The sequence below is a fragment of the Sinohyriopsis cumingii genome, chromosome 6 (genome assembly GCF_028554795.1).
Source record: "Sinohyriopsis cumingii isolate HCF-2022 chromosome 6, ASM2855479v2, whole genome shotgun sequence".
Lineage (NCBI taxonomy): Eukaryota > Metazoa > Mollusca > Bivalvia > Unionida > Unionidae > Sinohyriopsis > Sinohyriopsis cumingii.
This window is the reverse complement of record NC_142966.1, coordinates 62,759,876-62,777,948: the sequence shown is the minus strand read 5'-3', so window position 1 is coordinate 62,777,948 and position 18,073 is coordinate 62,759,876. Positions and strand designations below refer to the sequence as shown.

Here is an 18,073-nt window from a genome sequence, read left to right as displayed (position 1 = left end):
TACCTGGCATAAAATGAACAAAATATTCATAAAAAAAAAGTTTCCGTATTTTAGAGTGTGTATGATGCTTGGTTTACACCAAAAATTTAGATGTAAACTTGGAAATGTGGTTAAAAGACAGATTTATGAAATTATAATAGTAGAATAATGGCAGATAGTTGTGGTGGCATGTGTACAGTACAGCTTGTGAAGCTTTTTGTCTCTCCATACATTGTGGCAGTGGGTGGAGAAGCATGGAAACGTTTGAGAAAATGCCCCTCTTACCATCTCCCTAACAGATTTGCTTCAGTGTCTCCTGGAGAATAGCTCCGATGACCCAGTGCTTTCTTGCATTTACCAGCACTGTGGAGTGGAAGTGGTGTTGATAAAGGGGATGTGGTTTACTGTTTATGACCAGAGTTGGCATGAACAAAAGAGGTAGAAGGAGAGAGCATGGCGAGGCACAGTTATCCACACCATTTCCTATGTCAGCTTGAGATGCTTTAAATTATATGGGTCTATTTCAGTGATTGCTTTAAAATGTGCACTGAACACACAAAACTTGTGTTGATAGCACAGCTTATATTGATTGACTGTGTCATTGTAAACCATTGTGCCTTTGTAAACCATTGTGTCTATGGTGAGGGTAATTCATTGATATCTTTGGACTAAGTGATTAATCTTAAATTCTTTTGCTTAATTTGAGCGTATTGTGAAAAATTTCTTAATTGATTTTTGATCGATTTGTTTCTGTAAAATATGAAAGTAAGGCCAAATAAAAAGTGTGTGGTTCTGGTTACATAACTGACCCTATTTATTCCTGCTGATTGCAAATTTGTTATGGGTGGGGGTAGTTGGGAGAAAAATTAACAAAGGGATGTAACACCTATGATTGAAGTTAAATTCATGAATTGAATGATGCTTATTTTCAGGTTCATTGTTCATTTAAATCTGTCTGGTCCCCCCCCCCCCCCCCATCAAGTTTGTAACAAGATACCTTCCATAAATGTTTTTTCAGTGTTACTAGAACTACATATATTTTGTTATTTGACCTAATCTGGCTATCTAGATCTCTCAGATTACAAACAACTGGCAGGATGGGTGATTTACTCAAATTCATGTATACTCAAGTACCCATATATACTCAACTAGGACCCCAAAAATATGAAGTAAAATATAACCACCATAAGAATTAACTATCATTTAACCTGTTTGCATGACCTTTTTTTGTGTCATACAGTAGAACCTGTCTTGACAGACCACCCTTTATGCCCCAGAACCATGGTGTCTCAAGACAGATGGTCTTTTATGGTGATGCTTTACCTGTCAGAAGAATAGTGTTGCAACACTTGCCCAGTTTTATGAATGTGTACATGGTATGCAGTAATCAAAACAATGCCATTTGTTCAAAACAAGTTAAAACTGAACCTTTCCTCATTAAATATGAGCAATGGATATTGGACAAGGTGCATGCCATACCTCTTCAATTTGTGATTGTTTTAAACATGCTTTATGCCTATTCCCTTTTATTTTGATGGGATTCATCATTAAAGACAGGTCTCTGTTGAATATATGTAACAGTTATGCTAAAACCTCATTCAGTAATGCAAATCAGATGTGCTGCCAAGGATGTTTTTGTAGAAATTTATAATGGCTATAAGAAACTTCAGTGGCTTACAAGCTATAAAATCAGTTTGTTTTTAATTAATATGAAAGACTGCTTGGGCAACTAAAGAATTTAAAATTATCACATTAAAAAATAATTTTATGCATTTCCATCTTCAGACTTTCTATCATCAATTTATCCCTCCGATTGCCTTTAACAGATTGTAAAATTCTCTCAATATAATTCTTTAGTTGAGTGTTGGGTGATTGGTTTCAGTAAGAGGCCATATTAATCCATCAGTTGGGTTATTTGTTTTCTGATATAGTAACTACAGTCCATACTACCAGCATCTCAGGACAACTTGTAAAAGAAACAAATTGAGAATTGTCATCTTTTTTGACACACAAAAGATGGTTCTTTCATTGTCAGTATGCCACACTGAATGCCTAGGATCTATTTGTAGTATTTTACTTTCTGAATGGGCTGTTGTAGAAATGGGCGATCACTGCCTTAAATATGCAATGGAGCCAAATTGCTTAGGCTGGTTATGAAATTTAATTGCAGAAAACCATTATTTGTACTGTGATTGCAAGTATAAAGACAGCACTAGTTACATCATAAACTAAGGGGAAATGTACATGTACCATTTAATAAAACTGATACTACAATAACTTGTGTGTCAGGGATGAGGGCTTTATCCAAAATAAAAGCAAACCAGCTTAGTTGACTAGAAAAGAGAAAACAAAGATAATAACATGCACACACATTTAAACACACAAGTGAGTCCACTTTAGTGAGAAAGGAATTGATGTACATGAATGTTTTGTATTTTTTGTATGATTTCCAACAGTAATTATTAGTATTCTAGAAGTCTGAACTCGCATTTTGGCCTCATGTGACACTGACGAACATTGATTTTACAGTTATCAAGGTGATTCATTCATTCTGCCTCTTGTCTTGAGGTGAAATGCTCTTTTTCCTTCATAGTTACCTTAACAAGATCGCAGCCTGCATTGTTTAGAGAATACATGATAACAGAATGATGCCTGTTGACAACACCTTAAGTGAATCCATGTGATAGCAGAATCATGTACATATCGTTAACTACTCACTTGCTAGTTTTTTAGTACAGGCAAAATATGCTTTGCTTTATATTCCAGTTTCAGTTTCTTAATTTTTTCGGCTCTAAAAAACTTGGCATACCTGCATTTTTTGTACTGTTGAAAATTATTACAAATTTTGAAAATGTGGTGCCTTGAGCATTGGAGACGTCCAATTATTTGGATAATTATGGTAATGCTTGAAAAGTGTAAATTAGGGTCTTAGATATGTTACTTAAAAGTTTGTTCTAACACTGTATTTCATCTGCTGGGTAGAATCATCTTGACAAGACAGATAACTACCAGGGGCTGTAGGGGTACACCAGACTTGCATTTGCAGTGATCACATATATATATTTTGCATATTTGTATGGTTGTACCAGTAGCAGAGTGGTAGAACTTATGGAATGGCCTGATATTGATTGCCCATCTGTCCATTAAGAAAACTTTTTATTGGTACTCCTCCTAAACTACTAGAAGGATTGCCATGAAGCTTAAAACATTAATCCTAAGATCTATTTTGTCCTAAACGAAAATGATGCTGATCTGAAAACCATGTGGCCTCCAAGGCAGTGATCTTGAAAATCATTAATTTTTACTCCTTCTGAATGTAGAGTCATATCAACAAGGAATTTTCATCGGAAGAATTTTTTTGATACCACAAAATCTTTGCACTGCAATCTAGCAGTATTTCTGAACATACTGTATATGCTATTGTATATAACAATTACATTAAGTACCAACATTTTAATGTTCTGGGGCAAGGGCCTCGGATTAAAAAATATTCCATCTCAGATGCTGGAAAAAATATTTTGCTCAGATTTATGTAAAAATACCATTTTATGTCCATTATATTAATTGAAATTTTTATAATTATTTTAAGAAAATTAAAGTAAGACATGGCTCAAAAGAAAATCAATCCCCTCCCTAAATTAAATTGTTGTTGTTGTAGGGTTTAACGCCATTTTTCAGCACACAGTAGGCTATACATGGCAGCAAGTATTAATTTTGGAGGAAGAACCCGGAAAAACCTTGGAAAGAACTACCGACCCACGAGAAGCTACTGGAAAGCTATCTCACATACCCACATTGGCTGAATCTGAGACTTGAACCCACGCAGACAGAGGTGAGATGGCAGTGATCCGTAACATACAGCGCTTTAGACCACTTGGCCACTTAAATTAAATTGTCAATACCTTATTGTAGATGAATTTATTATGTGTGTATTAATTTTATTGTACAATTTGTAATGTAAAAACTGTAGCTGAAGTTGGATGATTAAGCTTTCACTATAGCTGACACACAGTGAAAGACATCTTGCTGACATTGGAGAGCATGTTGTTAAAAATAGGATGTCAACACTTTTGGTATAATAGACATGGAATTTTGTGGGATGCCAGCTGCCCAGGCAAGATATTTATCAGATAGGTCAGGAAACAGAACACACTTAACAAATGAGAAACTTTAGTGGACTTGAGAAATTGCATGCAATTCAAACAGAAAACAGTACTGTCCTGAAAATCATCGGATGATTCGTGGACTTAAAAAGGAATAAATATTCTTAACACAGTAACATATGCCAAGAAATAAATAAAAAAGACTTTTTTTAAATTGATAATTGTTTTGAATTTGGCCAGATCTTTCACAAGATCTCATTTTGCCACCATGAGGACATATGTGACATACGTCAAGTGTGATTAAAGGTTCATAAATATGTAATATTTAAAATTGTGACAAGTACAACAGTTTTATAATTTTAAAAAAACTTTTTGAACTCAATATAGTGTAAGATAATGCTACCATACTAAACATAGAAAAATAATTAAATATCTTGATCAGAAAATCCCTCAACAGAGTAGGACCAACTAGTATTGGACAAGTAATCTGAAGGTGCTGTCAGATATTGGTAAAATGCCCCCCCAATGTAGGATAGATCTTGTATATGTAACCGTTGTTTTCATAACAATCAACAGAAATGGAAAAATGTTTTATCAGTAGACATCATATTGTGTTTGGCTGTTAGGCAGATGTGTTTCTCACCAGGGAGATGTTTTCTTTTACATAGTTGGTACCTACAGTGTGTTCATAAAGCCTTTTTGCAGTTAAGTGGATCTATCTGCATTGTATACAATGTTTTTATGACCACTGGCTGTTGATTATAAGTTCAAACTTTGTACCTCTCCTGGCCTATGAGCATCTTATGAGATGCTTGTCATCCAACATCAGTCTGTCTGTCTGTCTGTCAGTCCGTTATAACAGGTTTGTTATTGCTACTCTTAAACTACTTTGATTGTTGCCTTTCAACTTTAGGCAATCATAAATATTCAACCCAAGGTAAAATTGATCCTAAATGGAAATGTTGCTGCTCAGATATCCAGTATGGTGGCTGCTCTGCCTGAATGGAAGGTCACATCATAATCAATATGTCGTTGTCGGCAGAAGACTTTTTGTAAGGTCTCTTCCTTTCCAAATATTTTATATTGCACTTTACAGATTTCTTTTCTTCATTACCATGGGGGAAAATGTGCTAGGGTTGGCATTGAGAAACAGAGACGGTCGGCCGGCCAAAGACACATTGTTTGCCTGATGTCGAGCTGATGAAAATATGTCAGCTTTGATTTTTCAGTTGCCGCAGTGGCCATTTTTAAATTCACGCTATCACTATTCCTCTTGAATTGATGTTTGAATCAAGATGGAGCTTTCGCTGCAAGACATTTTATGATGTAATGTTGGTACTAAATGAAAATTATGCTGATCTGACATCAGTCTAGTTGCCAATGCAGTCATCTTTGAAAATCTTGTTATTGCTCCTGAACAGAAAGTCATATTGGGATGGAGTTTTCACAAGAAGACTTGTAATGACAAGTTGGTCATAAATAAATAGTTTTGCATGGATATCTGATGTGCCACTTTAGTGGCCAAATTTAATATCTACTCCACAAGAAGGTTTGGTCATATTAACATGGTTTTTTTTGTTGTAAAAAAAGACTTCTTATAATGCCTTGTTGGTCCCATATGGAAATGGTGCCACTCAGGCATGCAATAAAATTGGCCACCACAGCATTCATCTTGAAAATATGTTGTTACTGGAAAGGCATGTCATGATCGGGTTTTCACTTTACCTACCATATCATGCTGTGTCACACGAAATGCCCAATCCCCCCTCCCCCCCCCCTTGTGTTTAAAATGTCACGCTTATCAGGAATCTTAGCCCCAAGGTTTTTTCAACAGCAAAAAAGCCCTATTTATTTCTTTACTGCCGTAATCTATGCATGTAATCTGTAGTATGAACAGGAAACAGTCCTTTTCAAACTCGGCTAAACCTATCCATGGGGCACACAGCTGATTTAGTTACAGTTAGAAGGTAAGGTGGTCAGAGATAAACAACCACCTATCAGAAGTTCATTAATTGTCTCAATAGCTAGGATAATGTGTCATGTCAAATTCTGCTGTGGTCAGTCTATTTAACCAATTTACATAGGTAAAGTAGAACAACCCAATTGGTCTGAATTTAAGTACATGATCAGTGAGATGTGCCGTAGAACAGATGTTATTATATATTTCTCTGCATTGAATAAGAATGTTGAAGCCATCTTTAATAAAGTTTGTGATCAGTGGCAGCATTTTTTTTTTACTCCAGATATAAAATGCCAGACTTGATTATTTCATTTGTTGGAATAGTGTTAATGTGTGATTAATTTTTTTAAGAGTGTGATTCAGGAACAATATGCTACTTGCAAAGTCTAGCAAAAATAAATTTCAAAACCCCATGTTGATGGAGTTTTACTTTGTCAGGCACAGCAGCATGGGTACATTTTATTTTTTGCCTTATGATTCTGATTGAAAACTGGCTCTGACTTCAGATATGGGTGCTGCAGTGAACATATTGAAAATCTTTTCACTAATTCTTTTTTGAATGAATTATATCAACATGGGGTTTTCAAACAAAAGTCGTCTTATGGTGTGTCGTTTGTCCTAAATGAAACTGGTGCCAATTTTACATACCAGATGGCTGCCAAAGTGAATGAAATCTTATTGCTTTAGAATATTTGAGAGGGTTTCAACAGTTGGCCGTTTCAGAAAATGGTCTTGTCTTGAATTACTGGAAATTCTTTTCAGCCAGTAGAGTATCTGTCCCTTTGATGGACTCAATGCACTGGTGAAACTCAGAGTTTCTTGCAGTTTGACCAATCATTACATGATTGCATTCCGTTTTTACAGGTTTGTAAAGAGAGATGAAAAGCATTATATTTTGTTGAAGCTTGCATTAGTGATGACAAATACTTTTGTAAGCTCCACAGTGAATGCGGACTCATCATTCGTTTTGGGTGTGGTCAGTTGATTTAGCAAACAGAGATACATAGTGCATTAATTATGGTGCATGGAAAGGAAGAGAAATTTTTCAGAGATGAATAAATACTTATTCATTTGCATTGATGTTGTTATGGTTTTAACGCTATATTACAGTGCATGATAGTCTGTACATAGCAGCTAGTATATCAGGTGTAGGTGGAACCCAGGAAGGCCCAAGAAAGAACCGCTGACCCACAATACGCCAGAGGCAAGTTTTCTCACATAACAAAATTAATTCAGTTCAAGACTCAAACCCACGTGGACAGAGGTTAGATTTTAGTGATCTGTAAAGTGTAGGGTTTCTGGTAACTGTTTAACAGTAACAGTAAAACAGCTGTTTTTCGTCCAAAATCAAAAAACAGTAAACAGCTGTTTTTTTTTTTTCTAACTGTTTTACTGTTTCTAACAAGCATTGAGACATTGGATTTTGACGCTCTCAAAACTCTTCTGAAGGCAGTGGAACCTGTGAAACTTGCTGTTGAGAATCTAAGTCGAGAAGACGCGACGTTGATGAGTGCTGACACAATTTTAGAATTCATGTTCAACAAGCTCTCTAACCTGAATAATGACATTAGTACCAAGCTCATGGAAAATTTGAAGTGTCACGTTGAAGAGCGATTGAACAATGATGTCATGAACCTCCTGCACAGTCTCAAAGATCCATCTGTCGCCCTGTAAAAAACTACGCTAAATTTCGCAGGCAATCTAGCGTCTCGTCTATTTGAAGTCAGTGATGTAGAAGATGTTGTCGAACAGTCGTCAAATGATGCTGAAAGTGTGAACTTGTCTCTTCAAGATGAATTGAATTTGTTGCTTCAAAAAGATGGATCATCAATTGCAGTCGGAGGGCAAGACAGTTTCAAATGGCTGAAGTCCGAATTCACGCTCTTCAGGAACTCTGGCCAGCGCACTGAAAATCTCCAGAAATTGTACAACGCAATTCTATCCATTAAACTGACATCAATGGACGTTGAAAGAGTTTTTTCGGTCTGTACGAATTTCTGTACAAAATTAAGATCGCGTCTCTCAGACAAGTCGCTTAATGCACCTGTATTCTTGAAATATTAGTATAAGAAGTAAAAATGTATTGATTTAGAACTTATCACGAAAGATATATAATAAAACGGTGTTCATCACAAAAACAAGCTATTGACTGGAAAAAAACAGTAAAAACAGCTGTTTTTTGAAAATTGAAAACAGTAAACAGCTGTTTTTCAAAAATGACTGTTTTTCAGAAACCCTAGTAAAGTGAACACCTTGGACCACATGGCCACCTGGTTCCCTCCCCCCATTTATTTGTGTTGCAGTCAGCTGTTTAGAGAACAATATACATAATTCATAAGAATCCTGAGAGAGGAAAGAATATTTTTAGTGCATGTGGCCCATTATTTGGAGGCATTGGTGCTGCACTTGTACATATTTAATGGTTATTGGGTGTTTAACTCATTCAGCCCTGGAGGTTTTTGTCGTTTTTGCCTGAAATGTGAATAGGAAACACATTTTGGGGGCTATTTCATCCTAATTCATCCACTTCCGACAGATTTTTCATTAGCCTAATGCCTAGTTGTATTGGAAACATCATTTTCCGTTGGTTATTTTTCTTGTGCATGAGAAGAAGGGCAAAAGTTGGAGTATTGTTTTTAGTTCTTTTTTTTATAGTTCTTTTTTTATTTTAATGGACCCATCATTTTCGTATCAAGACCACTAGTTATTCCAAATGCCCACCTTATCCTACTTTTTGCAAAGGTTCACCTGTCTGTGTGTAGTTCATACCGACCTGCCTTAGATCTGAGGCCAAAAGGTCTAAAATTAGGACACAAAATCGGGTTTCCGACCACAGACAAATTTTGGGTGAAAAAAATGGGTCCAACAGATTAGGTTTTTTCCCTCTGTATTTTGTAGTCCAACTAGAACATCCAGAATATTTGATATCACTGTAGAGCTAAATCTCACTGCTTTTTTTGTAATACCACTCACTTTGGTGTATCTTAAATGACCTTGATGCTGCAGAGCTTGTAAGTAGGGTACAGCTTCATTACACCTACAGGACATAGTACACAATTAATTTTACTATATGTTCTCTACATTTGTTTCTCAGTACTGACCTTTCCACTGTGTGACAATCAATGCAAATCATATGTTAATCTAAAATACCTTCAAAGATGACTTCACGGTGAAGTTCTTGTCAAAGGTTGACCTGCTCTTTTTTTAGATCATTGACTCTCAACATAACAGCATGTAACCAGAACACGTATTTCACTTCCGGATCATCACCAAGGCCTTATTACTCACTGTGCACTGTCGCCAAAATACATACAGACAACAACACCCTGAGCTCATATTATCAAGAATAAACAGTTACCTTTAAATCCCTACCAAAACTGCATAAATAAAACTCTTCTATCACCAGCAAAATGAGAGAGGAAAAAATGTTCTAAAAATAGACTAGAACTACATTCGTGGGTACTGAACTGGAAGTATTAATTGTGATGTAATTCCTGACAGGCTCCATGTTTTACACCAATTTTAGTCAAACTTTTATATTTGCATGCTATACCTATTTCAACTTTATACATGAAGTCTTTTTGAATTTCCTTGCAAGGAAAACATGTGACACCTGTCAGAAAGTATGTAGTGCTGGTGTTCCACAGGGTGCAAGTTCTGGTCCAAGTGCTCTTGAGAAACCAAAACTAAATTTGCTATATCTTCCTTAATTATAGGAATTTTTCAATGCAGTAAAAACCTAATTGTGATACAAGATAAGCCCTGTCTGAAAATATGTTTGAAAATTACAAATATTGATAAATTCAGTTTTAATGGCAAATTAAATAAACATTTAAATTTTAAAAACTAAATTTTATTGAAAACTTAAATTTTCATACAAGTTTTAAAACACAGTTTGACAAATTTTAGACAGAAAAGTTGACTAATGAATGATATTTAAAACAAATGGTAGTTTGGGTCTGTATAACTGATAACATTTTCCCCAGGGGTAGTGAAGCATCATAGCTCATAGTGATTTTGGCAGCAAACCGCAATATGCCTGTCCAGATGCATATAGGTGTACACACTAAAGAAACACTGACAGGTGCTATGTTCCACATTTATTGTGTCAGGTACTTAGGCAGTTGTTTCCATAACTAATAGCACATTCAGATTTAAAGTTCTAATGGGACCACTACCATGTTTTATAGCAAAAATGCATTCCATTTCAATGTCGATAACAACAAAAGGTGGCAATGGGATAGGAAAATAGTTTCTAGGGAGGTTCTACCTTACTGAAAAATGGTGCTGATCTCTCTCATGAAAACCTAAGCCATGTCTTTGAGGTGCCATGTATCAGTGTGGTGATATGAACTAATCTTGGTCACTTATGGCAGTACACTGCACATGCCCTTATGAAACCATGCTATTACCACCAGACTACTCAGGAGAGCTTCCAAGCTAATCCAACTCTAACACTTTGTTCCAGATACCAGGCTAGACCTGAAAAGATACAATATGTTTCACTTAATTCTAGAAAACAGTAAGATCTATGTAAATGAAGTTAAAATGTGTTAGATATGGTGATTTCAAATTAACATTAAGGTTGCAAGCATGGGGGAAAATATTAAACTTGACAGAGTGACACTCAGAAATGTGAAGCAATGGCCATGTATTAAAGTGTTAAATTCATCCTAAAAGTATATGAGGTTTCTAGAAGCACATTTAGCCATTTACAAGTTAAATAACTAATCAGGTAGACTATGTATCATAAAGTTTAAGGCAATGTTGGGGCGGTGAGGTTTGATCATTGGTGTAAACATTATTACATACCAGTATACAGGAAAGTCAAGTGACAATATACTAAATTAGAATGTGTTACTATAAGCATTCTTATTCATGAGGGAAATAACAATTTTGGATATTGCAAGTGAATACAGCCAAATGTGGTCATAAAAATCAACTATAAGTACCAATAAATCCTATATCATCAGCTAAATGTGAAATTCTCATCCCCAAAACTTGTAAACAAGGATGGAAATTTGCATATGTGGGACATATACAATGTACTTGTTAAGATCAAATGTGCAAACATAATTCAAATTATCTATTTGAACATTTATATGGTATTTTGAAGAGTGTTGGTTACCAATTATTAAGCTCATTGATTGAATGGAATCAGATATCAGCTGATGTTTCAATACCGCACTCTGTCAAAGTACTAAATTGAAATATGTTACCATACATAGGCATATTCATGATGAAAATAACATTTTGGGATATTTTCAGTGCACATAGCCATAAATGTGCTTTACAGGTTCACTATAGGTAAAATGTCAGCCTATATGATGTACTGAATGTGAACTTTTGATCCCAAACATTCTAAAATGGATGGATATTTGTACATGTGGGATATGTAACCATGTACAAAGTTAAATTCAAATAATTTGTTTGAATGCTTCTTATGTAATCTTTAGAGTGTCAATTAACAAATAGTATTAGTAATTAATAATGCATAAATCAAGATGGATCATTAGAATTCCCATAACATCATATAGGCCACAATGCCGCACTACACCAATCAATATCTTAACCTAACTGAACAATAAAATGGAATGCATTTTGTATTCAACTTACATCATTTTGCTTTTTTCTTACATCCAAGGGTAAATATACCTGGGGGAAGCATATTTTATCCCTTTGACCTGTATTTCATTCTCAGACAGTTTAAAATGATTTAGTAGAGAACTTGAGTAGGTTCTAGTATAAAGTTTTCATCGCTGTCCTCTCACTAAATACCTTATAACTATGTTTATAAACAATTACTGAAGGCTATACAAGCAGATGTTTGTTACTCAGGAAGTGACCCCATCATAAACACATAAATTAACTGATTGGACCCCTAATAAATAGTCTGAATGGCCAATACAAATTATAATTTTGTCTTCATGTATTTTTAATGAAGGTCTCATTTTGACTACAAAGATATTTTCTCTGACAAAATGTGACAAAAATCCAACATTGGAGCTTTTATATGGTGTAGGAATACATACATGCTGATAACATTTAATATGATTCCCAAAAATATTATATATGTGCATTTTAGGGGTTTTTTAATTTTTTTTTTTTAATTTTTTTAAATTTTATTAAAATTTTTAAAATAAAAATTAATTTTTTACTTTTAATTTCATTCTTATATTTTAAAAGTCAATATACATGACATATTAAAATTTCATGTGTCTATCTTTAATAATAAAGATTTTATACCAATTTAAACTTTGCTCAAATACTGCCCTTACAGGACATAGTACACAATTAATTTTACTATATGTTCTCTACATTTGTTTCTCAGTACTGACCTTTCCACTGTGTGACAATCAATGCAAATCATATGTTAATCTAAAATACCTTCAAAGATGACTTCACGGTGAAGTTCTTGTCAAAGGTTGACCTGCTCTTTTTTTAGATCATTGACTCTCAACATAACAGCATGTAACCAGAACACGTATTTCACTTCCGGATCATCACCAAGGCCTTATTACTCACTGTGCACTGTCGCCAAAATACATACAGACAACAACACCCTGAGCTCATATTATCAAGAATAAACAGTTACCTTTAAATCCCTACCAAAACTGCATAAATAAAACTCTTCTATCACCAGCAAAATGAGAGAGGAAAAAATGTTCTAAAAATAGACTAGAACTACATTCGTGGGTACTGAACTGGAAGTATTAATTGTGATGTAATTCCTACAGGCAGGATTGGGGCTGAATGACTTGATGTATTTGCCATAGTCAAACCAGGACAATCAACTTGTGATGCTGAAAATAAGGAATTGCCAAAGCAAACCAGTGGTTTTCAGGTTTAAATGTTCCAATGAGCCCCAAATACTTCGAAATGGGTACACCACCCATTTTTCCTGAAGTAGAGTTTACATTGGTACAGACTTGTATGGTAATCTGGGTAAAAGATAATTCTTATTGTCTTGTTTTAACGCATTAGTTTATATATAATTTTATGGTGGACATTGACACAGAAGGAGTAGTTTTATACTGAGAACTGATATGCTGAGTTTTCCTACCAACTGGCGTCTGCAGTTTTTATAGCAGCTGCAAACTATGTATTTTGTAGCAACTGCAAGCCAATGTTCTAAATTCCTTCAGACCTGCCTTTTGTTACCATATTGCTGATGTACAGAAATTCCTCATTATAACTCTTTTATGGGGATCTATCGAAGCATAGTGTGTTGTGGGATCCATGCAATATATTGGGCCACTTTAACTAAGGAAAGATCAGTATAAAAAACATTCACATATAAAATTGGATACATGACCATTCCCGTTATAGGAGATGACACTCTGAACTGAGGCAGATTCTGTACAAAAACTACATTCATCCCCAAAATGGGATCTGTGGCTGTACTTGTACTTGAGCCATATGAGGGGACATGCTGTACCGAGGCAGTTCAATATTAAAACTACATTCATCCCCAAAATGGGATCTGTGGCTGTACATGTACTTGAGCCATATGAGGGGACATGCTGTACCGAGGCAGTTCAGTATTAAAAGTACATTTCTCCCTAAAGTGGGATCCACCACCATATCCATGCAATATGAGACCATTAGACAGTATGCATGATAGCAAAAGACCACATATAATTGGAATGAGTGTAAACAATGTTAATCATTTCTCACAGTTGTCTTAATACACTGGCATTCAGCTCAGACAGCACTTTTGTTTTATGAATTTCATTAATAACTTTGGTAAACCCTGATTTGCCGTACATTATGTGAATTGGGTAGACCATAATCTGTGCTGTATTGAATTGGATAGACCCTAATCTGTGCAGTATTGAATTGGGTGGACCCTGGTTTACCATGTATTGTGTGGATTGGGTAGTCCCTGATCTGCTGTGCATTATGTGAATTGGTTTGATCCTGTTCTTCCCAACATTATGTAAATTGGGGTAGACCCAGAGCTATTTATTGTGTGAATTGGGTAGACTCCAATCTGCTATGCATTATGTGAATTGGGTAGACCTTCATTTTCCATGCAGTAGATGAATTACATTGACCCTGACCTGTTGTGTGTTGTGATAATTTGGAAGATCTTGATCAGACCATGCATTGTTAATTTAATTGACCCAGATTTTTCATGTATTATGTGAATTGGGTAGACCCCAATCTGTCATGCATCATGTGATTTGGATAGATCCTAATGTGCCATGCATTATGTAAATTGGGTAGACCCTAATCTTCCATGCATATTATTCTATGTCAGACCTTCAGGTCTTGCTGTATGCTGTTGGCAGTTCGTATATTTTCTTTTCGTAGCAGATTTCAAGGTTAGTGTAATATGGCAGAAAACTACCACATGAACTTGCCTAAAAGACTAGTACAACTGCAAACTTCACATACACAGATCTGCCATTGCATAATGCATAATCAGATCTGGGTCTGTGCAGTTTGCTAAGAGTAATCAGTAGAATAAACAACATATACCATAATCTACAGGTGCATTATGCTTTGGCAGATCATACTCTTGGTTCTTGCAGTTTGGCTTGACTTCAAGCAAGTATGTACAGTACTTTTCATGATAATGAAAGTGCAATGTCAGCAGGTTGTGTAAAATGATACTGTCAGCTGCTTTTGATTAGGAACATTTACACAAGCACTGATTGCATCTAACCAGAACAGGGTAAGCAAGTGATGGTGATATGCAGTGCTGAATGTCTTATTTCTTGCACCTTGTAGTACATAGGAAAGAACAGCTGTTCCTTTCCTTTCAGTCTTAACAGAATGTGATTAGGACTGACAGGTATTCCTATATGTTGATATGGGCATGTGTAAAAACTGGTGCTGCTTATGACACTGCACATTTATGGAGTAGACCTTCTCACATGTTAATAACTCTGCTTGGCACATTCTTATATAATTACTCATGTCCAGTGGAAAGGCCAATAGGCCTGTGTGAGTACATTTATACATGCAGTTGTATTTTCTTCCACAATGGAGAAAGCATATCCCATGTTTTCAAGTGGAATGGTCTTTCAAAACTTGTGCTCATGGGTGCACACTTGGTCAAAACTGCATGCACGCATGTAAATACTGGTGCATGCACACTCAATAGATGGGATGTGTAATGTATTTATAGTATCAACACAGTGATAAAGGTCAGGACTAGGTCTTCTGTGGAGTGTCAAGGTAAAGTGTTGTTTGTGTCCTCATGTTACTGTTTGGTGATTTAATGATTTTCACAATTGAAGCTTCTTTCACTGTATGATGTCAGAGATTGATCCAAAAACCAAGACAAATACTCTGCACTGACACATCACAATGTCCACTTCTTGGAAAAGCATTCAGACTTTTACATTGTTTACTTGTGTATATGGTGAGAACGTACACCCTGATCTTTCATTGCATAATGCATTGGCAGATCAGGGACTGCGCTGTCATGTTGCTTAGTCCTAACAGATGTGTATTATCATGTGGTGGTAGATAAGGATTTATGTTGTTTTGTTCTACGGACTAGTCCTTACAAACAGCATAGACACAGATCTGCTGATGTGTGATCATGCAGTGGCAGATTATTGTCAATGCAGATCAGAGCTGGCTCTGACCAGTATGTGAACATATTCACTATACACAAAAGTGTTGTATATGATAGGTGTGGACCAGTATGTTGTAAAGATTAATGCTGATAATACTTTAGTGGTATACCAGTGGCTTCTAATGAAACATGTTACCATTACTGTTTATTTCTACAGGTGTGTATACCTGTTGATGTTGAACGAAAGGTGAAACCATTAATTGATACAGAATTTGCATACCTTATTTATAGTTCATCTGTCTCACCAGTACTTGAAAACAAGATTAGAACACACACACACATAACCCCTGGTCCTGTCAAGTTTAGTGTCTAATCAAGTATTTGTTATTTAAGGACACTAATGAAAGGGAATCAGTAACACATGTAAATATACCATGTCTCTAGGCTACATGTTTATATCCATTTAGATCATTTAACACATGATGATGTAGCTGATCTCTAGATGTGTAAATCGTAGCCCAATCATAACAATTTCTTCTCCATTTATAACGATTAGTTTGAGGTATTATATAGAAGACACTGTTGGAATATTTTTTTAAAACTATTTTGTATTTAAATCCCAGGAACAATTATACTATCAACTCGGAACTCTGGATAGAGCATTTCCTTGCCCTTAAGCTTGGATATTTACACATGTAGTAGAGCCAGGACCAATATTGTAAGAGTCACAATACTTTGAGTAATTTAATTAAAAATCTTTATGCAATGTATTTTTTTCATCTTGTTTTTATGCTTTTATTGGTACACGTATCAGTGTTTTCCAACATTTTAAACAAATGATGAAGTATTAGAAGAAAAAAAAGTTACAATATAAGACTTAATTTGGAAGACTGCTCCGGTGGCCTAGGTGGTTAGAGTATCTGCCTCAAATGAGGGAGGTTATGGGTTTGAACCCTGGCCAAGCCATACCAAGACTTAAAAAAGTGGTACTGGCAGTTGCCTCGCTTGGCACACAACGTTAAGAGGTTAGTGTTAGGACTGGTCAGCCTGGTGTCAGGATAATGCGACTGGGTGGGATATGATACTACATGTCTGCGGCATGATTGCCCAGTGCTAGATATCACTATAAACTGCCACACTGCAGACATCATAGCAATATGACTGGAAACTTCTGTTAAAGCTATTTTAAAAATCCAAATAACAAATGAAGTTAATTTGGACAGATAACTGAAATAAAATGAAATCAGACCTGAAAGACTGCTGTTTTGGAACGCATTATCAATATGGTGGCCATCTTGAAAAAATCGTATAACTGTGATGTCCATATTGACGTACGGTTTTTGAAAAGAGATTTTTGTTAGATTTATTTTTGTATATTTTGATGGCACTTTTGACACCTTAATGCTATGTCATGTCAGAGTTAAGTGCTTTTCCAATGACAAATGGGGGGTGTGCAGATAGGGCTGGCTTAGGCAGGTATTAAACCTGCAACCCTTTATTTATGATTCCATTGCTCTACTAGCTCATAGCTACCATATCTCGCTATAAACACATCATATTAACTTGGTTCTAAATGAGAATGGTTCCAAAATTGCATCCAGGCATGTTGACCATCTTGAAAACCGTATTATTACTACATTTTCTGAATGGTTGGTGATATTGACATGGATTATTCAACAAAAGACTTTTATAATAAGTTTAGTTGCCTCAGTAGCTAATTTGAAAATCTTTTTATCAGTGCAGTTTATTAGAGATGATTTCAACATTAAACTGTTCAAAAGAAGAGCCTGCTTTTTCTTGAGTTTTAGAAATTTATTTTGGATAATAGAGCAGTGGTTTTCTTTTCATGATCCAGCTGAAAAAATAGTTTATTCTAGCGACCCAACAATGATATCTTTTGACTAGAATTTTCATAAAATTGTAACTATGCAATACATTAGAATTGGCAAGGTGACTTGTGCCAGACCTATACTTTGAACACCACTGCCATAGAGCATTTGGTTCTTTGAGTGACTCTTCTTTTCTTCTCCATAACATAATCCATGTAAAAAATATTTAAACTTGGGATCAGTGTTGAGTTGGATGTACATCCAGACTAAAACAATTCAAGTGTTTTTGCTACCATGCAGCCTCAACAGTGCTGAGGCATAAAAGTAACATTATAATTGAGAAAGTGTTTTACTGGGATATGCTCTTAACACTTTAACCCCTGAAGGTTTTTGTCATTTTCACCTGAAATTCGAGTAGGCAACACATTTTGAAAGCTATTTCTGAATACACCAACTTCCAGGTAATTTTCCAATAACCTAGTGCCAAGTTATGTTACAAACATAATTTTTCATTGGCTATTTGGCTCACACATGAGCAGAAGGGTAAATGTTTTGATTTTTTAAAATTTATTTATTTATTTATTTTTTTGCCTAATGGATCTATTATTTTCATATCGAGATCATTTTATTCCAAATGTCCATCTTATACTACTTCTTGCAAAGGTTCATC

At 35.4% G+C, this 18,073-nt stretch overlaps 1 protein-coding gene across 1 annotated transcript in view; it reads left to right on the top strand.

Annotated features, from left to right (window-relative positions):
• The window catches only part of LOC149797069 (uncharacterized), a 243,610-nt gene that overhangs the window by 11,927 nt on the left and 213,610 nt on the right, over positions 1–18,073 (top strand). The gene's annotated exons all lie outside the window — the stretch shown is intronic.